General features: G+C 43.2%; 1 protein-coding gene and 1 long non-coding RNA gene across 3 annotated transcripts in view; both read right to left on the bottom strand.

Annotated features, from left to right (window-relative positions):
* LOC119432395 (uncharacterized) overlaps positions 1-27,714 on the bottom strand; it is a 215,156-nt gene that overhangs the window by 66,718 nt on the left and 120,724 nt on the right. The gene's annotated exons all lie outside the window — the stretch shown is intronic.
* On the bottom strand, positions 407-27,712 carry LOC125941433 (uncharacterized). Of its 2 annotated transcripts, none has more exons than XR_007464279.1 (4): positions 27,690-27,712; positions 13,458-13,508; positions 2,275-2,319; positions 407-557 (listed from the first exon to the last, which is right to left on the bottom strand). It is a non-coding gene; the product is annotated as an uncharacterized LOC125941433 (long non-coding RNA). The 2 variants fall into 2 exon arrangements; XR_007464280.1 differs by lacking the exon at positions 27,690-27,712 and adding an exon at positions 14,354-14,376.

Below are 27,714 nucleotides of genomic sequence, written 5' to 3'. Positions count from 1 at the left end.
TGTGTTCTTGTGTGGTTACTGCTTTGTGCACATGACGTAGTCCACCAGGTCCTTAACATGTGTGTTTATTAGCTGCGGTTTAGGCTGTACTGTTTGGTGTTTTGTTTATGCAAGTACACTATACCTACCGTTAGAGATGTGTAATGCTCTGCTTACATTTTCTATAGTTCAGGCTGGGCTCTGTGTTGCGATGGCTCTAGGAGCCAAGGGAGGCATTTTCATTTTCATGTCTTTAGTACTACTGCCGTGACAATTATGAAATGTCATGCATAGTCAGAGTGAAAAAAGTAGAATTAACTTTTACATTGTATCGTGAAGCGAGAAATGCGCACGCCTTCACCAGCTATCTGGATCCAGGTTTTGTTGCGAAAGCGGTAGCACAGCAAAGCAACATTTACTGTGGCGTTCCTCGTGTTTCATATCAGCATGTTTAGCTTTTTCATGTGAATGTACTGTCGCAGGTTAATTAGCCTAACAGCTACTAAAATTGTGTTGGAACTGGTGTGTCTTACCATTTTCGCTGGATTTCCGTTTCCTTTGATATCGGAGGCAGCTCGCTGTTCGGTATGACAAACAAATACCGTTTTCTTATCAGTATGTTCACTCTTTTATGATAGGCTAAAGTTAGTATACATGATCTCTATGCAGCAGCTATAATATTATGCATGCATTGTGCGCATAGTGTCATTAATTAGGCCGATATAGTTTTCTGCGGACACTGTAGTGTCCTTGTGCAGTCGTGCACAGAAATTATATCACTTGCGACTACTGTACATGAAATCATTGTTTACTGATTCACATAAGTGGAAAAATAATTATCAAAGTGTAAATGTCTTCTAAAAAAGTGCGATTTTCTTATTTCTATGTGGCCTCTTCATATCGGTCTGTAAATTCTTAGTAAGTGCTTTACTGATGCACGATATAGCCTTTAAACAATGGAATTGTGAACCAATTATGATGGAACTGGCTAAGATGTCAGGCAGTGTAACTTGTACACTACTGCAAAATGTGTTTCCTTTCATGTTCTTCTGCGCTAAGATGCCAATGGCATAGCAGATTCTGACATGTCAAAAAATCTGTGCACGAATCTAGAACAGCTACTGCTTACCGGTATTATTGGTCTGTGAGTTTTAAGAATACAGTGTTGAGCCTGTTTTTCCGAATGTGTGGACGTGTGAAGTGCGTAAAATTTCAGGTCAATATTTCGCACTCGATAGCCACATGCGTTGCAAGAAAGAATCACAAACTGTTTGTTCTTCATTGAATAACTGATAAGTTTGCATATCTCTGTAAAGCCATCACACCACATTCTTCTTCAAGTGACATAATTTCTTGACGAATGCATCTGAACGTTATAAAGCTGCGCAAGAAAGAAAAACAAACAAAACTGACCAGGCGAATGGTGGGGAATGATTACTAGTGCTCTAACAAGAGATGTCCTATGTGAAACCAAATCTTTTAATAAGGGAATCTAAGTCATTGCCCTGAATTATGCAAGTCCCATTTTTGAAACTTTCGGTCCGTTATGTAGCTTCCCATGCCTATGCACTGTTTATCTCTGTCTTTTGAACTTTTCATTTCCTAGGAACATTTTTGTAGTTTAAACTATGGTGTGACAGTGCTTTGTGTCCTTTCAAATAGATTGACGTTTTTACGGATATAAAGATAAGGTCAAATTTTTGAGTGCCTAAAATAGAGACATGACTAAAATTATTTTATCAATACTGCTGATTACTAAAAACGTGCCCTATGCATGAATGTATTAAATGTAGCTCAATAGCTCAAATGCAGCTATATTTGTGTTTGCTAGTAGTTCATCAGAAGTAATTTGATGTGACAGATAATTTGGAGGGTATAAAATGTAAGAAGCGTTACTTTTGTTTTTCGGAAGCATATTATATGAAATCTGATGTGGGGAAAAAGACAGTCTACACACATCTTGGGAAAATATCGTTATATACTCACTTAATGTTTTACATGAGTATTTTTTCGGCAGGAGAAATAAGTTTGACCTTTGATTCATTTTGCACCCTAGCTGTATAGCGTATCTTCAGCCCATGGTTTATAATACTGCTGTGAAGCATTACCTCACAGCACCGCCGGCGGCTAAAGTTTAAAGAAACGCTTAAGGCACCTCAAATGTTCATTCTGTCTAGTATTTCTCGCAACAAAACTTAATTGTGTCGTTGTGAAGTGTCCTATCTAAACGACCTCTGTACATATATATTTTTTTTTCATTGTGCAAAAAGTGCGCTTAAAACTTATTTCGCTTACCAATGGTGTCGCTCCGTCGTGTTCTCCATCGTCTGCGTTGTCAATCTGTGAAGTGGGATGGACATTTCCTATATTTGTGTAGTTTGTGTGTTACCGTGGTGCATTATGTCTGAGCAGCGCCCCAGCGGCAATGCGTTCTGTACTGCTGGCCGCACGATGGCGGGATGAATTCGCAGCTTCAATAATAAAAAAAGGCGATACTCGCTAGACCAGTAGATTTTAATAGAGCGGTGTTGTTTGACGCTTTAAAATACGTTCAAGGTGTTCAATTCAAGACGTTCAATTAGTTAAGGGACTGTCTACCGCTCGGAACATGGATTTATATTGTGGTGTTAATGAGAGCTTTGTGGGTCATATTGACTCAAACGAACGTGCTTGTATCCGGTAAACAAGGAAATGTATTGTTACTTTGGCTCTAAAAGTGGTGCACGAACGACAGTTGGCGCCGCTTGGCGGCGAAACAGTGCAACTAATCCTTATACCCTCACGTAACCAAAAGGCCACGCAGGGAGAGTTAAATTGCTTGTGTAAAATAATGTATTGCCCAAAATTGCATTTTATGTTATTTCGTTAACTATTCTTTGCGTGCGAAAGTAATTTATTTTGTTTTCAGCTGGCGCGTGTTGAAAAGTGGCGCCGCGATGTACAAACAACTGAAGTCACGGTGACTGGAAGCGTGCAATGATGCATCACCTCCGAGATGGCCATCGCGTCGAAAAATCAGTTATCGCCGTCCGTAGAGATTTAAAGGGCCCCTGAAACACTTTTTCGAATGTATTGGAAAAACGTTGCCTGTCTGTTAAGGGGGCTCCTGTGAATAGGTGATTCAAATATTCTTGCATTGCATGCAGCGGGGAATTTAAGATATCTTATCAAAAGTAGTAAGCGGATGCTTGCTCTCGCATTCGAAATGTCGTCACCGAAAGCTGATCGAAAGCAGTTGGCCGGCTAACGCTATCTGATGATTTGGTGATCGCAAAAAAATTTGCAATGATACATAATTGCTAATTTTGATTTAAACCAATGAAAAGTATATATGTCTGCGATCGCAAAAAGACAATAGCAAACATCTTTGCCCTGCGCGCAGCTGCGTCTGATGCCCTCCGAGATTGCAGCGACAGGCTACATTGCGCAGTCTACCGCGTCCGCCAAGGGACGCCGCCGTGGAACCCGACTTTATGCCGGGGTTTCGCCCTCTTGGCTTCTCCTCTGTTTAGCTTCCAGCGGACTAGTGGAGACGAAAAGAGAGAGAAAGCCGGGTATAGACGATTTCCGTGTTCACAAACAAACCTCGCTTGCCGCTGATTGGTTGCCCCATCGGAACTTTCGGCAGGAGAACTAGAAGCACTTCCGGCTATGTTGTTTGAAGGCATGCGCGACGTGAGGCCGGCGTGTCGATGTTTGCACTGCTTGGTGGAATCTGTTATGAGCTGATTCTACATCGTGAATATTGTCGAGATGACGAGCGACTACTTTAAGGCGCTTAGCACCGAAGCAAAAGATCGGTATCGCCAAAAGCTGATGTTTAGAGGCAGAGAGCTGCCCGATCCGCTGGACGATGATGTCGTGCGATTTTCGTTTTCGCCGGGCTCCAAACACCTTCCCTCAGTCACAGCCCCGGAGAAACAAGCGGAGCATCTTAGTGAGGACATGCAATGAACGCAGACTGTTGTGTTCAAGGCAAGTAATGGGACTGCCGAAAACTAGAAAAACTTTGATGGCACCTTTTTCTTCTTTCTGGGGTTTTACGTGCCAAAACCAGTTCTGATTATGAGGCTCACCGTAGTGGAGGGTTCCGGATTAATTTTGACCACCTGGGGTTCTTCAACGTGCCCTACAACACAAGCACGCGGGCGTTTTTGGATTTCGCAATGGCACTTTTATTGCTGCAAGATGGAGGATGAAGTGGTAAGCTGTGCAAGTGTACATGCACATGTTTTCTGCGTCATATGCCTTGTTTCTGCTTTTCAATATGCATTCACAAATAACTGTACATTCTCAAAAGTCGTTTAGTGCAAGAAGCCTAGGTCGACTGAAATGGGACTAACTTAAATGCTCACGAATTTACCACACTTATAAATAAATGAAACCTGTAGTGTTGGGCACGAGATTGCAATCCATAATTGGCCTCCGTTAATTCGTAAATGCTTTTAGAATGTGGCCGAAACTTCCTACATGCATGCACGGAAATCTCTAACGTTTCTGCGATTCTGCTCTGCGATACCGATACGAATGCTCACATGCCGCCGCGGTGGCTCAGCGGTTACGGTGCCCGGTTGCTGACCCGAAAGACGCCGTTTGGGCCCCGGCTGTCGCATTTCGATCGAGGCGAAATGCTAGAGGTCCGCGTACTGTGCGATGTCAGTGCACGTTAAAGAACCACAGGTGGTCGAAATTATCCGGAGCCCTCCACTGCGGCGGCCGTCATAGCCTGAGTCGCTTTGGACGTTAAACATGATAAACCAGTGCGCACATGTACCTAGGTAGTAAAGCTGCAGAAGTGCACTTGTGCCCCAGATACGAAATACATTAAAATAAAACGGCGGCAGCATGGCACCCGCTAAACAATAATTTAAACTCATGTTCGTAGCATGGCGATCCACGCCGAGGCAAGAAACTGGACGAGCGGGCAAACTCGGGCCGAGAGTCGAGCTGCTCTCGCGTGAGTTACACGACATACGGCCAGAACAATCGTGCAGTAGCACTTTTATTATTCAGCATTATAGCAGTCCGGCTACTCCGCGTAGTAACGTACCTTGGATGAAGTGAGCAGAGCAAATATGGGAGCTCTTGGTAGGCTCCCAGATTTGAAAAACACCGTTGAGGTGTAAACGTAATGAAAACAGTCGATGCTTCAAGAGCTACTCGCCGTCAAGCAACACACTGAATGCCACAAGTCGCACTTATGTCGATATTCCCGAAAAATAACACAGAATATGCGCAGGATGAGCGCGCGAGTGAACAAATACCAGCAGAAACGAGCAAAAGGAACGGCTACAGGGAGTTTCCTAGGGGCGCCGGATGCCGGCGCACAGCGTTGCCAGAGCGTGGTGGCGCTGGATGAAACCGTCTATACGTAATGTCGAAATTGACGTCGCAATGTGGGGCGCCCTCCGGATTTTAAATGCAGATCTTAAAGGCTATTGTTTTGCTGGTTGAATGCGGTGGAAGCGATTCCAGTAGCCGGAACTACGTCATAGACGTCGGGTTTTGGACGCCATCTTTCGGTGCGACAATTCCACTTACAGTTGAAGGATTCAAAACCTTCTTGCGGCGTGAGATTCGTGGAAAGGCGTGCTTTAATAGTAATGCCATTTTATTATTAGTTAGAAATGTGTTTCGGGGTCGCTTTGGGAAGGGACTAGGCAGATGAAAAAATCGGGGTAGCTTGCACTAGTGGCGCAAGGCTAAAGACACAACGGAGCTGATCGGTTCATAGCTGGTCCTGGCTATAGACCAGATCATTTTACTGTCGCACGCACGCTGCAGGCGCGCTCCTATTGACCCTTTTCGCGGCGATCCCGTGGGCGCTGCCATGTCTGATCACGGGGGGACGCGTCCATTGCTTGCCTCAACTGCCTCCGTTGCCTCTTTGTTTACAATGGAAGTGTATGACGCCGGTGCGGCTTAGAAAACCTCTGTTTTCGGAGATATCGTAGACGGTGACTAGGTGGATGACACGAAGCTTTGATCACAGCTTCAGAGAACATGCAAAAGCGTATTCGGAGCTGATTAAGCTATGTCCAAACGGCGCAAGCAGTGTATATGGTGCTTGTTCTAAAAGCGGGGCTAAATATGTATTCCAAGCTATCCAAGCTTTCCGATTATGAATTCGGTCATGATTAGTGTGTTTTGCTCTTTGTTCTTTATTCGGAAAATATTTTGAAGCAGTGGCTTGTCAGTTTCTGACTCAGTGAAGTTCCTCGGTGCGGCCACTATCTGATTATTTTCTGCCTAATCGCTCGCGGGTGTGCTCAGTTCCCATCGATTTGTTCTTGCTGCGCACAAGGCTTGAAACGTAGCTGTTTTGTACATTGTAATACCTTGTAGCAAATATATATTACAGCTAGTAACTCGCTTACCCTTGTGGACCGTCACGAAACATTCAGCTTCGACCATTCGTGCGCCATAGGTGTAGTCCGTCATTTATTGTGCGTATACAGTGCGCATATATTCAAGTGTGCGCCCATTCACTTATTCTTGATACGTCGGCGATAGAATGGGCGTAAGTTTCTTGCCATTTGGGACAGGTGTGTATAGATAACGTGCGTGAAACTTACTGTGACAGGAAGCGGCGCTTCTCACTTTGTAATTGTTTAACGAGTGGAACTCACTCTTACCGACGTTCTGGGATGAAGCCCTTTCTTTGAAGGTTAGCTATACAAGGCAGGCGGATGAGCAAATTTCTGTATCCTCGAGGAAAGCCGAACATCACGAAGTGCCGGTAACACGTTCGGACAGTTGCAGCAGCGGTCCGCGAACTTGGCCACACAGGTTCATTCTATTGCTTAACATCCCAGCCACTATTTTTGCAACTACTGCACACGTCTTTAATCCACATGATTCAATCTAGCATGATTGGAGCACACTGTGTTAGCGAAAACTCAGTTGCATTTCCGACAGCTGATCGCACAGAAGCAAGGTAAAAGCGGTAGTGGTTTCGTATTCGTGCGTGGTCGCTGAGGAAAGGTATGGCGCGCCGCCGTGAGCGCCATCTCGTTTCTCTAAAACAAACTGCTCCGCGAAAAGGGTCAATACTCTCGACACCAGGCACCACCTCTCGGCGCGGACTGCGGGAATCGGCGGACTAGCGTGTGTTTATTTGTGGGTGGCGCTGCTATTTGTTTGTGTCGTTGCTACTCACGATTCGAGCGTGTAGCAACGACGTACAAAAGCTACTCGTCAGGGCGGCATTGTGCCATCGTCGGCATTCCTGATAGGAATGTGGCGAGCGCCAAAAGAAAAAAAAAATTCCGCTCGGCGTTACACTCTTTGTAACACTAGAAGGCGACAGCCTTGTGCAAATTTAGTGATGCATTGAGTTATTCATTAAGTTACACATTAGGTTATACATTACCAAAAGACAGCTTTCGCTACATGTAAAACCCCGTGTGGCGCATACTCGCATATCCCTGACTTAGGTATGGAGCGAGGTATGTGACACACGTGATCGGGTAGATGCATTTCTATAGGGCCACGTGACATTTTTTTCCATCCCCGGTGACACCAGGGTTCTGACAAGACCATTGCCAACTCTTTAAAGGACGCCTCCGCGTGAGACACATAAATGTTTTGTCTTAATAACTACTGGGGTTTTATGTACCAAAACGACGATGTGATTGTGATGCACTCCGTAGTGGACGGTTCCGGAAATTTCGACCACCTGTGGTTCCTTAACGTGCACTGATATCGCACAGTACACGGGCTTCTAGCGTTTCGCCTCCATGGGAAATACGACTGCCGCGGCCGGGATCGAATCCGCGTCTTTCGCGTCAGCAGCCGAACACCGTAGCCACTGCACCAACGCGGCGGCGCCTAGCGATGAGTTTTCAAGAAATGAAACGCTAGGAGACCAGATCATGATTATTGTTGCGTGGCAGAAGGGCTCCCCAAGTATTAGTTTTTTTTTTTCTCTTCTTTCTTAGTGTACAAGCAAGCGCGCTTTGGTGATGTGTCGCGTAGCCAACGGGGCTATTAGAGAAGCTTTCAGAGGTGGTACCAAAGAAAAGAAACAGTACTTCGCGGCAGTATTGTTACTTTCATCGCATCCTTCACTCAGTAACGTTACAACATTACAAGAGGTGTGAAACGCATTTCGAAAACCGCTACCCCGTTTAGATAAGTTTGTCGAGGTACTAAGGAAATCTAGTTTTATACCTTGTGAGTTTTACTTTTGTCAACAACTAAGGCTTCGCCATAACACAGTGTCATGTCATTGCAAAGGCTCTGTGACAGTGCACAGTGACTTTACATGCAGCTGTAGCATGCTCCTAATTATCTTGCACCATAGCTGGCACTTGCAAGAACACTTAATCTAACAAACAACTCGGTTTGCAACGCGCGGAAACCAATGCAAACGGCTTTCGCAAATGAAAATGCGTCGCCCTCATTGCGACTATGATACCGCAAAACTGAAAAAGTCAAGCGTGCCCTCGATCCGACGCGTGTTCTACTGCGTCCGTAATGCGTACACAATGCAGAAGAGAAATGAGCATGCACTTAACAATTTTAAGCATCAACGATCCGCTTGAAGAACAATTCATTGCCACCGCTCCTGCTTCCACCAGTGCAGCGTTTCGCAGTGCCCTCTGTCCACAGCCAATGCTCGCACCGCAGCGCCACCGTCGCGAGAAAATGGCGGCTCCGGAGAACGACTCTGAATTCTAGTCTATACGAAGTGATGCTAAGTTATGCGAAGTGTATAAGCATTTCCTCGTGGTCCGTGGCATCGGGGAACGCCTCGCGAAGCACTTGCAGTCCCGGCACACGTAGGGGAAGTCGGGCGAAATCTATGCACAGTGTACGGCGGCGCGCAGCAGACGAAACGTCGGGATGAGGTCACGGCGCATGCGCAGTAGCGAGCAGCTGGTGGGAGCTAGGCCGAGCCGCCGCCAGAGGCGCCTGCTGCAGTCGCGGACACCGCGAGCGTTGGGCACAAATGCGGGGAAACGGGAAAGCGCAGATGCAATCGGCAGCACCTTTGCGCGTTGCCTCATTGGTGCTGCTGCAATTGGTTTCTATGTCTCTCTCTTTCGCTCTCATTCGCTCTCATTTGCTCTTTCTCTCTCCCGAGCATAGCGCGCGCACGACGCTCCGCGAGGTGGTTGCTAGGCAACGCAGTGGCTGGCGGCACGCATAACGGCCGGCTTAAACAGCTCCGCTGTTCAAATATTCCGTTTCAAATATTTCGGCTTGCTTTCCCGGTCATACTTATTCACTTGTCAATAAAATCTAACCTGAAGCACTAGGCACTCCGACTACCAATGCTAATTTCTCAGCAGGGAGAATTACATAAGCGTTACAGGAGCATAATGTAAATTATTATTTGAGTGGTCTCACCACTGGTTCCATTTGGGCTGTCCAATACCCCTAGAATTTCGAAAAAAAAACGCAGATATGTAACACTCGGACTTAAGTAAGAAAATATCAAAAATAATAATTGTCGGAGCCAGAGAACAAGCATGTTTTGCATGTGGTTGCGGGGCCTTTCCCGTTATATCGACGTAGTTCGACTGCCAATACTGCGTGCGTACCGATGGGGCTTTTACGGAATACTGTTCTCAACAAATAAAATATATGCCGAATAGTGACGACCAAGGCATTCAGCAACAAAGCGGAAGTCAGGGGGACGAACAAAGTACTGGTTCCAAATAAGAAGCATGGACTTCAAAACAAAAATGTCCGATGATCATTCAACAGCGCAAGAGCAAGCCGTGCAATGATTTCTGTGACATCCGTTTGACTAATATCAGGTACTGCAGTTCTGATGTAAGTTATTTCTTGCCTGATTTATCCAAAGTTATCTATTTATCTGAATTGCAATGATTCTCGTGAAAGCAATTCCCATTTGAAATGACAGGTGGCAAAAGATCAACAAAGTTGTGACTATGGGAGATTAATTTCTTAACTACTTTCTCTCAAGGCTCTCTAGGTAGCTAGTTTTCCACTTATGAATGATCAACGTGTTCAGCTCATGAAAGGGCATTGAAAATTCTGTTTTCTAATTTACACAAACTTTGTACGGGACTTGTTTGATTCACTGAATGTCTGATCTGCATTTTTTATCAACACATTTCTAAATCGATAGAGTGCTGGTAATTATTTGTTTTCGGATGCCAGTTCGTCTTGGTCAGTGCGTTTGCGTGTATGTATATGTAACGTATGTCATCCCATCTTTCGTGGTGTGTGTGCGCAGAAAACGCTTAATTCCGCTGCGCCACAAATGGAATTTATTGTTACCGGATATGCTCAAGGATTTCAACGATTCTTGAAGGAATACCCCCATTTCAAAAAATAGCGCACGATATGCTACTCTTCATAACGCCGTTCTACTTTCGCAACCTATGTCAAAATAACTAGCGATCACTATTCAAAATCAGAAAAACCGCGTTTGATGCTGGTGCCCTAGTGGTAAATTCAGGAAATACCACTCCACCTCAGTAGATTACCCCCAGCATGAAGAAATTAAGACGCTCGCGCCATCTTCTGTCCTTACCTCATCATGTCTGTTAGCAGGTTTTCCACCAGCCATGTCATTTTTTCGCTGTGAAGTGTGAGAAAAATGTGTTCAGTGACATATACCATTGTTCACTTCATGAGCTTCTTGCCGTTCTGTGTTGGCTTTTATCTAACTACAATTTGCGCCATAGTTTTTCACGCAGGTTCTGTTCCCGTTCATTCTCTTTCACGACTGCTTAGAAACCTAGAGTTTTGACAATGAGACCAGCGCGATGGCCTTCTGCCGGTCTCCTTTTTTTAGATATGAGAGAATAGAAACAATGATATACTCCCTTCACCACTGTAACTGCTGCTGTAAACCTCATGCACTAGGCCTGATTGTGTAAGTCTAATCGTGAACGTCTTCAGGTGTGTGGTAAATGCAATAACAATGTAGCCGTGAGTTTGTGTTACTGCCGGACAACCAAGGTTTTCCATTACGTACTTGAACAAGTAGTGCATGCAGAATTATCTGCGCACTAGGCAATAGTAAACGCACTTGCCGTTGACAGTCAGTGTGAGATGGGATCTGCTGAATTTTTTGTTCCCGGGGCATTCTTTGAGGGCGTAGTTTTGAGGTCCATCGCGTAGCCACGCTGCCGCTTCTCGCATATCACTGACTGTAATTTTCAATATCGCATAGAACAGCACCCCCCACAAAAGCTTGAAGAGCAATGCGTTCTTTCTGTTGCATAACATTGACCGCATGGTCCGGGGACGAGCCTTCGAGATGCCTACGGGATACCAGGACACAGTTACCAACTACGGTGCAAAGAGATGCGGAAGGCAGGAAAGGCAGGGACGTTGAACGAGGTTGTGTACAGTTAGCTACCCTAAATGAGATGTAGAGATTGGGAATGAAATAACGGTGGATAGGCAAAACTTCAGACTATAAAAATCACACGCACAGTATCTACAGTAGTGTACTCCAGTCGGATGCCTTTAGGTACACTGGCTTTCTAGGCAGATGAGCTGTGAGGCTAAGCTTCCAGGGCCTTTCCTTCGTTATAAGACCAATCTATTAAAGGGGCAGTGGAGGGTATTGCGTTATTTGTTGAAGCTGCAACAGTCGCAGAGCAGATTCTTGATAGTCTCTTCACGTGTGCACTTCATGTGCATGGTTGAGTCAGTCATCCGAATGCACTAGGTGGATGAGTTAGTGAAGGCTTCTCCAACCCACAGCCGACACAGGAGCTCCACATTGTCAAAGATTTCAGGGTAACTGCAGTGCTGATGACATGATCGAACTTGTAAACGCGAATGTTCGAGTTCTGCAGAGTATACCGGTTGCAGCTCTCTTGCGAAGCTCTCTGGCAGTGTCCCCTAATAACTGTTTAAGGAGTCTCGGCACGCGTACGTACGGATACCGGGCCGCGTCATCGGCGAAGTGGGTACCAATCATGCTGCAGTGTCCCGGGAGTTTCGAATGATAAATAACCACAATGCTGAACTTACGCCCCTCACACTGCGTCTACGGCGCATTTACTGAATAGCTTAGACAAAGTGACTCTGTAAAGCAGAATTACTGAGAGGAAGGCTCAAGCCGCTAATCCAGGACGATCACCGGAAACATGTTTGCAGGAGCTACGTAATTGTCAGTTCTACCTCTAAGAGTTTTATCAATAGCATCTAAACCCGGTCAGCCAGTGCCACACCGTTGAGAGTAGGCTCACCTTCCCGATGCGCCTGTACCGCGTGAAAGCGCGCGGTGATAAAATCGACCCTGCTAACCGAGAGTTTCAGAAGGTCAACCGAAAATATAGTGAAGCTGAACAAGTCCGAGGAAGAAAATCTTCGACAACGCCATGTGGTCAGCCTTCTGACCCAGATTGCAGGTAGTTACGACCTGAGTTGCAACCACGGATATAGAGTTACAGGAGGAGCAGCGGAAGATCAGTCTTCGGGAACGAGGCTTGAGCAAAGGGTGCACTGTTGTAGAAGCAAAATATTCATGCCAGGTGCACCATCATTCAGCATACGGCTTTTGGTGGTCCGGATAAATATCGCTGTACTGCTTCAGTACTTCTTATTCAGACATGGAGCCTATTTGTAAGGCTTCTCGCGGCCATATTTTCACAACTCTGACATTCTACAAGGGTACCAATGTATCATTTCTATTCGCATCTCACAGCACCTGAGGTTCCTTAAGTAGCTATTCGTGGCTTCAATAAAGCTTCTAATGTAAAGCCTGAGTTTCCTTACAGTGGTGGGCTATTCGTGATATAGCTCATACCATGTAGTAATCGACGACACTGCTCTGGAAATAAACAATATGGAAAAGTCTTCATGTGATTTATCAACTTCTCAGATGCGTCGGGTTCTCCATGCTTAGCAACGACAAAGTCATTTATTGACTGTGATGTGGATAGAGAAATAAGTTTATGTAGTGCTGTTTATTGTGGCTCTCGTAAAATATCTTTTCCGATTTGTCCATACTTTTTTCTTGAGGCGATTCTCTGTATAGGGCCTTTTATATGCCTTATACTTCACACCTTTATTTTGGTGCTTATATTTAATGTTTTACGTTATAATACACTGAAGTACATTAACTGGCTCAAACTTTTTCAAGTGCGACAAGGCATACTTTCATTGCTCCGAGCAGCAAGAAATACTTATTGTCATCTCAGGAGCAAACATAAGTGTTCCTATGGTGCTTCTTGCGGCGTTATAAGAGCTCCATAGATCTGTGCGTCGGCGAAACACTGCCCTAAGTCATATATGGTGTTCATGGACTCAGATACATAGTAGTTTCACGGAAATGTTATAAGCGTCATTCCCGCCCGCTTATTTCGAAGGTTTAGGACTATTATCAAAAAAGCCATATAGTCACATTCGGGTGCTTCTGCGCGCTATTTAGGATCTAGTGCGACATATACAAAAAATTAGTGTTCAACTCTTCAAACGATGACATCCATTTTAACCGGGCGCGTCTCTTGATGCTGCACCTAATGCACGTTACAGCTTACCGGTACAAAAACATCCGGAGCTGGCAGACGCGTCTTGCCGGTTGATTGTGTCTGGGAATCATAAAATAAGGCAGAATATGAGCGATGCCTCCTTATTGGAATAATTACCATATTTTTGACACTTGCAATCGGATTTTGTTTTTCACGCAACTCAATTTGTGCGCTTGAAAAGTTTGTATATTACGTTGCACTTGTATACTACGACATTTTACCGCGATATCAGCGACTTCCTGATGTGAATGTCAAGTGTGCAGCAGCCTTGAGTTTTTATTACACAAAAGACTGAATATTGAGTAAATTGTGCTCCTGGCACATTGTTCTTAATATAAAAATGTTAAATGCACTGGGCTGTATTCGAAATTGATGGTTACTCTTTTTTCCCAAAGCAAACAGATAAAATAATTTACCGAAGCTAAACCGAATCATTGTATTCAGAGATACCAAATGGCGTGTTGGAAAGTTAAGTTTTAGTTGCTTTAACCCAATCAGACAGTCAGAACATGGACCTCGAACCAACCCAGAAAAAATTAGATGCAGAATAAATGCGAACTTTTCAAAAGCAAACACGGAAAGTTCCACATGACAAGCCAATTTCAAGGCCTTCTTTTATATCATGCCTAACCAGAAGCCTCTCTGCTGTGAAATTATTTTTTTACTAGCACTGCACAAAGCTACCAAATTAATGTTAGAAAATACGCTTGTTTGGACGCCACTCGATGCTAGGAAGATTTAAATGAACATGAATGCTGCCCTGCTCAAAGCCTTTCGTGGATAGTATCAAAAAACGTAATGGCGATCACCCCACCAATGTGTAGTGTTTGCAGTATGCAATATTACTATACAATCCCTAAAACTAATTTTATTTACGCAGTAAATGTGTTCAGGTGTGTTCTTACCACTGGCGTCGGCATTTCAATATCTTCGTGGTTGACGTGCTCTCTCTGTGAAACGAGGTGCATGTGGAGTTATGAATTTAATTGTATCGTCACTATGCTGGCGTTATGTCTTAGTGCGCATTGTTTGTTGAAAGAAAAAAGTCTGATAAATGATAAATCGCGTTCATATACACCAAACGCAAATAATTCAGAACTGCAATTTACAGCGATTTTCATTACTAGCAAGCGCAAGAAATTGGGTAGCAGTTGTATTTGTAGTTTGTATTGTGAATCTGAGCAACAATGAATATATGTTGCTCCGGCACTACACAGGCGACTTATACCATTGTCACACAAGCACTTTAACCGCGATGGAGCCAGAATGGGATCAAATTTCAAGATCACAATTGAACCCCTTCCGTATCGCTTCATAAGCAGCTAATCGCGATCGAGTAAGTCCGTCCCGTAAAGCGAACAGAAGAATATAATGAGCATGAACAGATCAGAGAGTAAAAGTTATCTTTCCTGACGCTGTGTGGCCAACGATCTGAAATGAATTACCGGAGGGTCAAGAGTTTAGAAACCCGAGTTGCAACTATTTACAACCCTAATGGTATAGCAGCAGTAACCCAGAAGTCAGGTGCAAGCCAGAATCCACAAGTGCGCTTTTATAAATGCAACAGACATGCTTTAACAGCGGTGACGTGATCCTAAATACACCTTTAAGTGGCCTGCATAAAGGTCCCTCTACTGCTTTCGCGCTAAGGTTCCTGACATTGAGCATGCGTATTGTAGGTAGCTCGTGGGGCTGCCTGCGCCCACGTTTCCACGACTCTGATCATTTGCTAGTGTCTTTTATGATATATGTGTGCCCACGTTTCCGTGCCCTTGATATTTCTTACGTGACAACTCATGATTTCGACTAAGAGCCTCCAAGTAAATGTTGAAACTTGCGCATTCATGTGTGAATGAGGATTGAGCTCAACCCACCTATTCTTACACGAAACGACCCACTATAAAACTAGCAAGAACATAAATTATGGTTTGGCATTTCTGAACTTACCCCCGGCTTCGGTCTTCCAGGAATGGCAACACTCGAGTCAGTTTCGTGGCTGTGAAATGCATAGGCGATGTGTGTATGCAGTATTTTCTAGTGTGGATCATGTCATGTGCTTTTTTCATTCTAATATGAATATGATCTTGCATCTATGAATAAGGCCTTTTTTTAACGGTTAGCACTGATCAGGTTGCGTTCGGCTTGTTGTTTTTGTTATTTTTAGCTTAGGTTCAATGGGTGACTTAAAATTGAATGTCAGCAAAATGGCACTGTCTCGATGCAGGAGGCAGCAATACAGAATTATCTTCTGAGGAACAAAAATGAGCATTTCTCTTGCATTTTTCCTGAAGTGTAATCCCCAAAAATCTCCAGAATTTTCTACCTTAATAAAAGAATGCATAAGCCTTTCATTAGTTTCGGGCGTTTTCATATTTGTTATTGTTCCTCTGAGGTACTCTAAACGGCAAATTTGCTTATTTTATAAAGTTAATTACCGCATTATAAAGAAAGCAGACATTGAGCATAGGTATTTGGCTCGTGGGGTTGGCTGCCTCCACGGGTCCACAACTCAGACCATTTGCTAGGATATTTTATCTGGTATGTGTGCCCACGTTTCCCTGCCCTTAATGTTTCTAACGTGGCAACTCATGATTTCAATTAAGAGTACCAAAGTAAATGTTGAATCTTCCGCATTCATGTGTGAATGAAGATAGCGCTGAACCCACCTATTCATACACGAAACGCCCCGCCATAAAACTACCAAGAACGAAAATTATGCTTCGGATTTCTGAACTTACCCCCGGCTTAGGTCTTCCGGGAATAGCAACAATCGAGTCATTTCGTGGCTGTGAAAGGCATAGGAGATGTGCGTATGTGGTATTTTCATTTTGGATCATGTCATGTGCTATTTTTTTCTAATATGAGTATGCTCTTGCATCTATGTATAAGGCTTTTTTAACAGTTACCACTGATCAGTTTGCGTTCGGCTTGTATTATTTTTCAGCTTAATCAATTTGGGCCGAGCGTACTTTAACAAGTACAGTACCATTTTCATTCGTAAATAATTAAAGAAGAAATACAGTGTGTTCTTTAGTACGTAATTTTGCTAAGAAGGGTCCTTCCAAGACAACCACGTTGTAATTTATTGTCAGCTGCATGATGTATTTGATTTATTTATCGCCAAACATTGAGAAGTGGTGAAAATAGCAGGTGCTGATGTACATTGATCTGTTTCTTTCAAGCATAGCATATACTTCTCGAAGCTGAGGTTTGCGTGGCAGTTTCAGAAAAAAAAAATGGCCTAAACGTTGAATGCTTGACATTCCATATGAAATACATAATAATGGTGTGACAAGAAAATGAATGTAGATGTACTTTGTAAAGTACACTGGGCCTATGAGTATGCTAGAGGGGTCTGCTAGTTCTCGAAGCACACACGATGGTTTTTTTACCTGTATTTTTTGCTGACTACAAAAACTGCAGAGGCCAGTTGCAGGTAGAAAATATATTAAGGTTTACATCAACATTCCTATTATTCCTCCTGGCTTCTGCCATGCCGCCGAGAAAGATGACGACACTATTATCTTCTCAGTCAATAAAACAGCGAGGAATCTTACAGTAAATTTAGATAAATAAAAATCTATGTGCACATCATATGAACAATAGTTTAAAAAGGCAGATAATTTAGTCATGATTTTATTACAAATTGTAAAATAGGTCGGAGGAAAGAAAACAACAAAGGCGATCTATATTTCTCTGCCAATTTACATAAGTTATGCAATGAAAGTAGGGCAACCCACATTGGGGAACCAGACGTGGACCCCATCTTTTGAAACGTTAGAAAATTCTAACCAAAAGTGGCCGAGTAAATCATACAACAGGACTGTAATGCAAGAACCAACTGCTATTGCAGGAGATGCCACCAGACTGCTGAATGTTTCAATTACCACTGAACGAAATGTTAAATGCTTTAGTCTTGAATGCCTGGATTCATCGTAAAATATCATGTCTAGATCTGCAGCAATAATATATTTTCACCGCGCGCGCCTCTGAAAGCAAGGCCAAAGTCCTTGCCCGTTACTTTATGAAATCATGCTACACACTTCAATAGGAAGAACACCTCCCAGCACGAAATATTTCCCACTAAAATGCCGATTTTGCCGCCAGAAGGTTAGGCGGGCTCGCGCAAAGTTTTGTTTGACTCTCGCTGCAAGCCAGTTGTTGAAAGTTCCAAAATATTGTACATGCATTTGATGAACTACATCAGTTTTTGCTCCCACAAAGGCCCAGCCTACTTTATAAAGTACACTACCGTAGCGTTTCGAATAATAAATCGCCACTCATTACACTTTCACAATATATTTACAGTGTGAAAATATCATCTCGCACCAAAAATCTACAAAATGTAACTGGTAGATTTTTCTTGCACCTTAGTGGGTTAAGTACAACGAGTGGCTCAAGATTGAATGTGGGCGAAATACCACTGTTTGATGCAGGAGGCAGCAAGAAAGAATTTCCTTTCAGGAACAAAAATAAGAATTTCTCGTATTTTTCTTGGCGCTATAGTGTAACCTAAATAGCTCTAGAATGTTCTACCTGAATAAAAAATACATAATTCATCCATTAGCTTCAGGCGTTTTCATATTTGTCATTGTTCGTCTGAGGTTCTGTAAACGGAAAATTTGCTTAACTCCTAAAGTTAATTACTATATTATAAGCAAAGCAGACATTGAGCTGACATTGGGGTTGCCTGCGTCCGCGTTTCCGCAACACAGACCATTTGCTAGAGCATTTTAGCTTATATGTGTGCATATGTTTGCCTGTTCTTAATGTGTCTTACGTCGCTATTCGTGATGTTCCTTAAGTGTCCACAAGTAACTGATAAATCTTCTGAACTAATGTGTGAATGAAGATATTGTGCCCAACCCATGTATTCATACACGAAACGGCCCGCTATAAAAGCAAACAAGAGCAAACATTATGGTTCGGAATTCAACACTTACCCCCGGCTTCGGTCTTCCGGGTATAGCAACAATCGAGTCAGTTTCGTGGCTGTGAAAATCATAGATGTGTGTATGCAGTAGTTTCTACTGTTTATTATGTCAAGTATCTATAATTCGTTTTTTTAATTATTACCACTGCTCAGTTTGCATTCAGGTTCTTGTATTTGTTACTTTTCGTAGCTGAAGTACAGTAACAGGCTCAAGATTGAATACGGGTAAAATGGTGCTGTTTCTATGCCGGAAGCAGCGAAAAACATTTATCTTATCAGTTATCTATAGTATAATGCAGGAAGCTTTATAAAGGTATACCTCAATGAAATAATAAAAAGATATGCCTTCCATTGGTTTCCGCTGCTCTCAGATGTGTTATAGTTCTCACGAGATAATTTAAACGGCGAAATTGCTTTATTCTTAAAGTTAATTGCAATATTATAACAAGAGCCAAGTACTCAGGATTATGTGTTACTTCATGGTATTTACGCTCCTGAAGGACGATAGTATTCTGTTTGTAAAAGGATAATGTGAACTTCACTTTAAGTCTTTCAGCTTACCGGTACAAATGCATCCGGAGCAGGTAGTCGTGTCTTTCCGGTCGGTTGTGTCTAGGAGTCCCAAAAATATGGCAGAATGTGTGAGTGGCAATCGTATTAGTGACGTCATGTTTGTGTCACGCGAGATCGCGTCATATGTCTTGCAGATATGAGCCCTGGATGATATGTGAACCCTTTATGATATATTTTACGTGACGCTGTATTATTGTTTTTATTAGTGTTGCAGCGAAGGCCTTAAGTACTCGTAATTGTTCAACACCAGGCAGGCTTAACTTTTTCACAGGGATCACATTGATAATGAATTTTTTGTGCTTCTTGCGCTCTTATTTTGACAAAAAAATATGATAAAGGGGATTTGTTATGTTACGAGTGACGGATACTCCTTTTTAGTCCAACACATCATATGTTAACGAATGGTTGTGGAATCATTGTATCGAGAAGTGAAGTATTGGCATTCATTGCCGCTTTGCTTACCACTGGCGTTGGTCTACCATGACCCTCACTCTCGATATCCGCTCTCTGTGTGAGTTATAAAAAATAAGCAAGGAGGTTCTTTATATTGTTGTTAAGAATATGAATTTCAAACACTACTGAGACGGATATGTAAATCACTACTACGAAACAAATGGTGCATTTTTTTGTGCAAGATATCAATGTTATATGTGCGGCGTTCGGTAGCTTTTTCGTGGCATATCTAATATTATTTTATATAAGTGATTGATTATATAGGTTCGTAAAACGCTTTAGTGAAGTAAGATTGATAGAAGTTCTGGAATATATAACTCTACTACCTTTACATGTTGTATTGGCGTGGTTAGACATACAGTCCTGAAAATAATCTGTAAGAGTATGTTTGCAGAAGCACCAGAAATACGTGATACTGTCTGTGTGCGACGCACGATACTCACCAAAAAATTTCCAGTTGGTCTTTCCATGTTCGCATCCTCAGGTAATATTGTCTAAAATATGAAGAAGTGTATGATTGGAAAGGTGTACATAGCTGTTCGCTCAGGTATTTTTTCTGTACAACAAATCCTCACAGGGACCTCGCTTGTCTAATCAATGTTATTGTGCAGTGCCTTTCAAGGTGTCGTTTGATTGGTTGATATTACCGGTTCGTGGAGACGCCTCATAGCGGTTCGTATTTTCTGCCTTCATGTATTGTCAGTAGCGTAAACGCTCACATAACATGAACAATCAACTGAGACGTTGATGTTGTGATGAGTAAAACAAAATTGCCCGCAATACACATTGTGGACTGTAGCCATACCGACAGTAACGAATATAGTTGGGTCCAGCAACGCGTTTTGTATTCGTTGAATGTTATGCGAGAAGGATGAAGACAAGTCTGAATATCATAACTACATATTTAATTATAAAGAAGCTATTAAAACACTGTTCTGCTATAGGTGTATTTTTTAAATTAGGAGTATTCTGCAGTATAGAAAAGAATACAAGTTGTGGCGACCATAACATTCTTTATCTGTGTAAGCGATGTATGCGCCAGCTCTACATGCACATCATTTTTCAATCATACTGATTCAACTGTCAATAAAATCTATCCTGAAGCATTTGGCACTCCCGCTCCTAATGCTAATTTCTCAGCAGGGATAGTTACATAAGCTTTACAGGAGCATAATATAAATATTATGTGAGTGGTCTCACCACTGGTTCCATTTGAGCGGTCCAATATCCCTAGAATGTTGAAAAACACAGATATGTAGCATTCTGACTTATGTACAAAGAATAATAAAATAAAATGGCTGGACCTAGATAGAAAGTATGTTGTGCAAGTGGTTGCGGGGCCTTTCGAGTCATATAGACGATGTTCGACTGCCAATACTCTGTGCGTAAAGATGGGGGCTTTAAGGAAATACTGTTCTTAACAAATATATGTCGGGTAATGATGGACAGGTCGACCAGCAAGATAACGGAAGTCAGGGCGACGAACAAAATGCTGGTTCCGAATAGAAGCGTGGATTTCAATCCCGAAGTGCCCGATGGTCATTCAACAGTCCTAAAGCAAGCTGTGTCATTCGGTGACATCCGTATATATACTTCAGTGACATCCGTATGAGTACTATCAGGTACTGCAGGTATGATGTATATAATTTTTTGCCTCATACCCTCTATTTGCCTGAAACGCAATGATTCTCGTGTAGGCATTTCGCATTTGAAATAATAGGTGACTAAACAGCGACGAAGTTGTTACTGTGGAAAATAAATTTCCTAATTACTTTCCCTAAAGGCTGCCTAGGTGTATGAATAGCTAGTCATTTTCCACTCATGAAAGACCTACGTTTTCAGCTCATGAAAGGACGTTGAAATTTTAGTTTTCTTATGCTAGGTAAAATTTGTACGGGACCCGTTTGATTCACGCAATGTCTGATCCGCATCTTTGATGAACATCTTCCCACATAGATAAAGTGCTGGTGATTTTTTTGTTTTAAGACACAAGCTTGAGTTGGTGAGTGCCTTCGTGTGTATGTATATGTATTCTATGTCTCCCCATCATTCTTGGTGTGTGCGTGCAAGAAACACTTAAATCGCTATGCCATGAAGGGAACTTAATTTTTCCTGATATGCTCAAGGATTTCAACGATCCATGAAGCAAGACCTCAGTTTGAAAAAATTGCGCATGAAATGCAACTCTTAATAACACCATTCTACTTTCGCAGCCTATGTTTAAGTGAATTGTGATCACATCGTTATCCTCACACGCCAGAGCGCATCTCTTCCTCTCCACTCAATCTCCGCTACTCCGCCCGCAGCACTGCTCCGGTTGCTAGGGGCGAGGATAAGCGCGCGTGCCCGCAGCTGTTGCTATGGGAGAGGGTGTGAGAGCGGAGAGATAACACCTGCCGGCGCGCGGACACCGACAGACGCCTGACATGCCCCGACTAAGAAATGCATTCGCATTTAAAACCGCGTTCGAGACTGCTCCCTAGTTCATGAAATAGCACTCCAGCTCAGTAGATAATTTCCTGGCGTGTAGAAATCAAGACGCTCACGCTATCTTCTGTCCTTACCTCCTCGTGTCTGTTAGCAGGTTTTCCACCAGCCATGTAATGTTTCCGCTGTGAAGTGTGAGAAAAATATGTTGAGTAAAATATACCGTTGTGAGCTTCATGTGCTTCTTGCCGTTTTGTGTTTCTGGTTTTAACAAACTACAATTTGCACTATGTTTACATGCAGGTAATGTTCCCGGTCGTTCTCTTTCACTGTTGCTTAGAAACCTAGACATTTGACAATGACGTCAAGCAGCCGCCAATCAGCGACAGCCGAAATGGACAGTCCACTAGGTAGGCTCTTCCAGAATACCTCCCCAGCTCAATGGCCTTCTGCCGGTCTGTTTTTTTGCAAATGCGGAAATAGAAACGATGATAAACTCCCTTCAGCACTCTAACTGCTGCTGTAAACCTCAGGCACTAGGTCTGATTGTGTAAGTCTAATCGTGAGAGTCTTTAGGTGGGTGTTAAATGCAATAACAATGTAGCCGTGAGCGTGCTCAAGGTTTTCCATTACGTAATTGTAAAAGTAGTGCATGCAGTATATGCAGCCGGATGTCCGCCCAGCGTTCTAGAATCAAGAATTTGCATTACGAAGGTCTGAACCCTACCGTGCAAGCAGCTCACTAGTAGCAAATTTAGAGTGAGTTTAACAACCCCATCGTCTTCTGTAAGCATTCCCTGTATTAAGTATCACACAAACGTTCAAGCATTCAATCATGTAATTTGCCAGTAGCTGGCGAAGCAATGCAATAGTCCACAAACTCTGATCACAAGATACAACAAGCTTCCTTTTGATTCCTGAACTTATACCAGACTTCCGAATTTTGAAACTACCTCCATAAGTGTCACTTTGGGTTTATAAAAAGCATGTTAGAATGATTCTGCTGTTTGTTTTGCAGTGCGTGAGGCGCCGCGTTAAATATAGTACCGGAATTTAAGGGTCGTCGCCGGCTTGCAGCCCCTCAATCACTCACGATTGTCAAGGACCGCACGCCGAAACTTATTCATATGAGAGTGGTTCCCAAACCGTGAACTTCCCGAAAAGGCATAACCAAGGTAAACGATAGAGTAACGGTTCCATTTCTATGTTACACCTCTCGTGCTTTGTGAGTGGTGAGGGCAGTGCTGGGACCCCGGTATCTCCATGGTCGAACTCCTTAGATCGCTGTATGGTAGAAAAAAAACAGCGTGCGAAACAAGGTAATGTTATACTGGCCACCACCGTGAACCAAGCTTAACGCTCAGAGTCGATGTGACACACTTCCTAGTGTATGCCGATGGGGCCCATAATAAAAACAGGAACGAAAATATAGGGGCCTCGATTATCATGATCCGAAAAAATACCCAGCTAATACGCTCGACAAATAATGCTTTGAATGATGTGTGTCTTTGAATGCAGAAATAAATGATACTGATAATGACTCAGTTATCGTTCGGGATGTCTTGGCCTACAAGCGTATGAGGGTATACCACCATCCACCGTGCGCCGCTTCATTGAGAATGCACGATAATTTCTTTACGGTAATTTCTCGGTAGCTTTTGCGCCAGCTGAAAACTAACGTGCCTAATAACTGCAGAGAATACAAGACGTGCATTCTCGGAAGTAAAACCTTTTCACAGAACCACCATCGACGTTTTAGGGCCGCTACCATACAGAGTGAAGAGAAATCGCTCTACATCCTTGCTTTCTTCGAACACCTGACTCATTTCGCGAAACCTTTCCTGCTTCAGGACATCAAAAATTATGTTAAAAATTCTACAGAACCAATCTCACAGTGAATGTCGACGTTACTGTATTTTGCATTGAAGCAATGTATCCAGAAGCCGCATTGACAACTACGAAACGGTTACGCAGCCGAACTCCACTCTCGCGCGTCCTATTGCGCATGCTGCGCCACCTAGCGTCGACACCGTTAAGTCCACGCGTGGCGCGGGTCCGATTCCGCCGTGCATCGTAGAATTTTAAAGGATCATTTTTGTCAATGTTTAGCGGTGCACACCCAGTGGCGCGGACCTGCTTGCACAAGTTAATGTCAAAGAGGTCTTTAACGAGCGGCGCACACCTACTGGTACATACCTAGTAACTTATGCTGGTATGTTCAAAAGATGGCATTGTTTCGGGCTGGTTAGTCTGCCATGCTGGGAACGTCAATAACGCTAAAGATACAAGCACAGACATAGAAAAGACAACACATGTCTATGTCTGTGTTTCACTGTCTGTGCCTGTCTTTTTAGCGCTATTGAGTTTCCCAGTATGACAAACCAAATAGCCCGAATCAATGCCCTTATTCAATTCATTTTCATGTCAATGGGCCCTTTGCTCAATTCGTGCTATATTGATTAAGTGCTAAACGCAATTACAGTCGATAGGCATCATGACATGGGTTCTGCCGAATTTTTTATTCTAAGGGCATTCTTTGGGGGCGTAGTTTTGCGTCGCACAAGTGGCCCTACTGCAGCGTCTCGTATGTCACTGGCTGTCGTTAGATATATTTGATTGAACAGCACCCTCCTACAAAAGTCTTAAGAAAAATGAGTTCCTTGTATTGCATAACCTTGACCCTCATAGTCCGGAAGAATCTGGGGAGGATCCGTCGAGGAGCCTACGGTACACTATTAGACAGCAGTGAGAAGTGGAAGGCAGGAAAGGTAGGGGCCTTGAACGGGATTATGTCCAATTGGCTACCATAGATGAAAGGTGGAGATTGGGAAGTGAAATAGTGCGCAATAGGCAAAACTTCACGCTATAAAAATCACACGTGCTATGCCATTTGCACTGTATCTACAGTGGGGCAGTGAAGTCGGATGCTTTCAGGTATGGTGGCTTTCTGGGTAGATGAGCTGTGAGGCCAGACTTTCAGGGCCTTTCATTCGGTAAAAGACCCATCGGCCAGTCTACTCGAGGGGCAGTGGAGGGTATGGCGTTATTTGTGGAAGCTGGAACAGTGGCAGAGGAGATTATTGAAAGTCTCTTCACATGTGCACTCAGTGTGCATCGTTGAGTCAGCCATCTTAATGCACTGGGTGGATGAGACAGTCAAGGCTACTCCAACACACAGCCGACAAATCAAGTCACGTCGTCAAAGATTTCCGGGCAACTGCACTGTTAATGACAGGATCAAGATTGTAAACGCGACTGTTTGAGTTCTGCAGAGGATACCTCTTGCCAGCTTTCTTGCGAAGCTCTGTTGCAGTGTCCCCTTGATAACGGCATAAAGATTCTCGGCACGGGACCGTAAGCACATCGAACCGTGTGATTGGCGAAGTGGTCACAAGCCATGCCGCAGCGTCTCGGGAGTTTCCGAAAGACATATAACTACAATGCTCAACTCATGTCCCTCGCATTCCGTCTACGGCACGCTTATTGAATGGATTCCACAGCGTTACCTTGTTCAACAGAATTAATGAGAAAATCTAATCCAGGACGCTCACAGGAAACGTGTTTGCAGGACTTGCGTAATTCTCAGTTCCGCCTCTAAGGATTTCACGAAGAAATTGCCACTAAAGCCTGTCAGCCAGTACCACTCCTTGGAGATGTCCGCTCACTTTCGCGATGCGCCTGGACGGTGCGATGATAAAATTGGCCATGCTAATCGAGCGTTTCGGGAAGTCAATGCAAATTCAGTGAGGCTGAACAAATCCGGGGAAGAAAATGTTTTTCGATGACGCCATTTGACCAGCCTTCTGACGCAGATATCCGTAGGTGTAACCCGAGTTCCAAAATCGCATATAAAGTTACTGAAGCAGCAGCGAGACATCAGTCTTCAGGAACGGAGAAGGAGCTACGGCTGCGCTTTTAGAAGCCAAATACTAATGCCCAACCCACAATTATTCGGCGTACGGCTTTAGGTGGTCCGAATAACAATGGTTGTATTGCTTCAGTACTGATTATTCAGACGTGAAGCCTGCATATTTTGATTTGTAAGGCTTCCTGTGGCCGCGTTTTCACGACTCCAACAGTGTTCAAGTGCTGTCAAGGTATCATGTCATTCGCAACTGACAGCACCTCAGGTTCGTTACGTAATTATTCATGACTTCGATAAAGCGTTTGAATGTAAAGCATGAGTGTCCCGACGATGGTGGGCTATTTGTGATAGCAGTTCAAACCGTGTAATAATCGACGACACTGCTATGAAAATAAACAATATGAAAATGCCTTCGTCTGATTTATCAACGTACCACATGCTTCGGTTTTCCAGGCTTAGCAACGACAGAGTCATGTCGTGGCTATGATATGCATAGAAAAATAGGTTTATGTAGGGCTATCTACAGTGGCTCATGTGAAGTTGCGTCCTTTGTGATTTGGGCATATTTTTTATTGTGGCGATTATGTATATAGGGACTGTCTAATGCCTGAAGCTTAGCACCTTACTTCAATGTTAATATTTATTGTCTTCCGATATGTTACACTGAAGTACATTAACTGGCTCGAAATATTAAGGCGCAGCATGGCATACTTTCATTGCGCCTAGCTGCCAGAAATAATCTTTATCCTCTCTGGAGCAAACATAAGTGATTAGATGGTCTTTTTTGCGACGTTATAAATGAATGCGAGGAAGTCCATGGACGTGTGTGCCGGCGAAGAACTCTCCTAAATCTTATATGTCTTCATGGACTCAAATGCACTCTAGTTTCTCAAAAATATTGTAAACGTCATTTTCGCTCATCTCGACGAGTTAAGACTATCATCAAATAGCCAAAGTGTGACATTGTCGTGTTACTGCGCGCTATTTATGATTTGACATATTTAAACAAAAAATGTGTATTCAGGTCCTCGAAGGCTTATATGCATTTTAACTGGTCGTTACTTTTCTGCACCTGATGTACGTTACAGCTTACCGGTACAAAAACATCTGGAGCTGGCAGACGCGTCTTTCCGGTTGATTGTGTCTGGGAATGAAAAATACGGCAGAATATGATTGAAGCCTTGTAATTTAAAAAATAACCATGCTTTTTTTTTACATGCAATCGGAAGTTATTTCTCTAGCAACTCAATTTGTGCGCTTGCAAGGTTTGTATGTTACGATTCTCTTTTACGCTGCGACATATTACCAAGATTTCATAGATGACCTGATCTGACTGTTAGATGTACGGCAGCCTTAAATTTTTATTATACACAAGACTGAATATTGCATAACTTGTGCTCCTCGCTCACTGTGTTCAAATAAAAATTAAAAATAAAAACAATGGCTTGCTTTGACATTGACGCTTGCTCTTTTTCGCCAAAGCAAACAGATACAACAACTTACCATAGGCCCGAATCAGTGTATTCATAGATAGCAAATGACGTGTTGGCAAAGTTCAGTTTTAATTGGTTTAACCCAATCAAACAGTCAGAAGATGGACCTCGAACCAATGCAGAAAAATGAGATGCAGAATAAATCTGAACTTTTCAAAAGCAACCACGGAATGTTCTGCACGACAAGCCAATTTCAAGGCCTTCTTTTATACCATCCCAAATCAGAAGCCTCCCTGCTGTGAGTTAATTTTTTACCAGCACTGCACAAAGCTATCAAGCTAAAATGTTAGAAAATACGCTGGTTTGGACGCCACTCGATGCTAGGATTATTTAAATGAACATGAATGCTGCCCTGCTTAAAGCCTTTCATGGATAGTATCAAAAAAAGTAATGGCGATCACCCCACCAATGTGTAGTGTTTGCAATAGGCAATATTACTATACAAATCTAAAACTAATGTTATTTACGCAGTAAGATGTGTTCAGGTGTGTTCTTACCACTGGCGTCGGCATTTCAATATCT

Source organism: Dermacentor silvarum, chromosome 11, assembly GCF_013339745.2.
Source record: "Dermacentor silvarum isolate Dsil-2018 chromosome 11, BIME_Dsil_1.4, whole genome shotgun sequence".
Taxonomy (NCBI): Eukaryota; Metazoa; Arthropoda; class Arachnida; order Ixodida; family Ixodidae; genus Dermacentor; species Dermacentor silvarum.
Note: the sequence above shows the minus strand (reverse complement) of the source record. Positions and strands in the feature narration are given on the sequence as shown.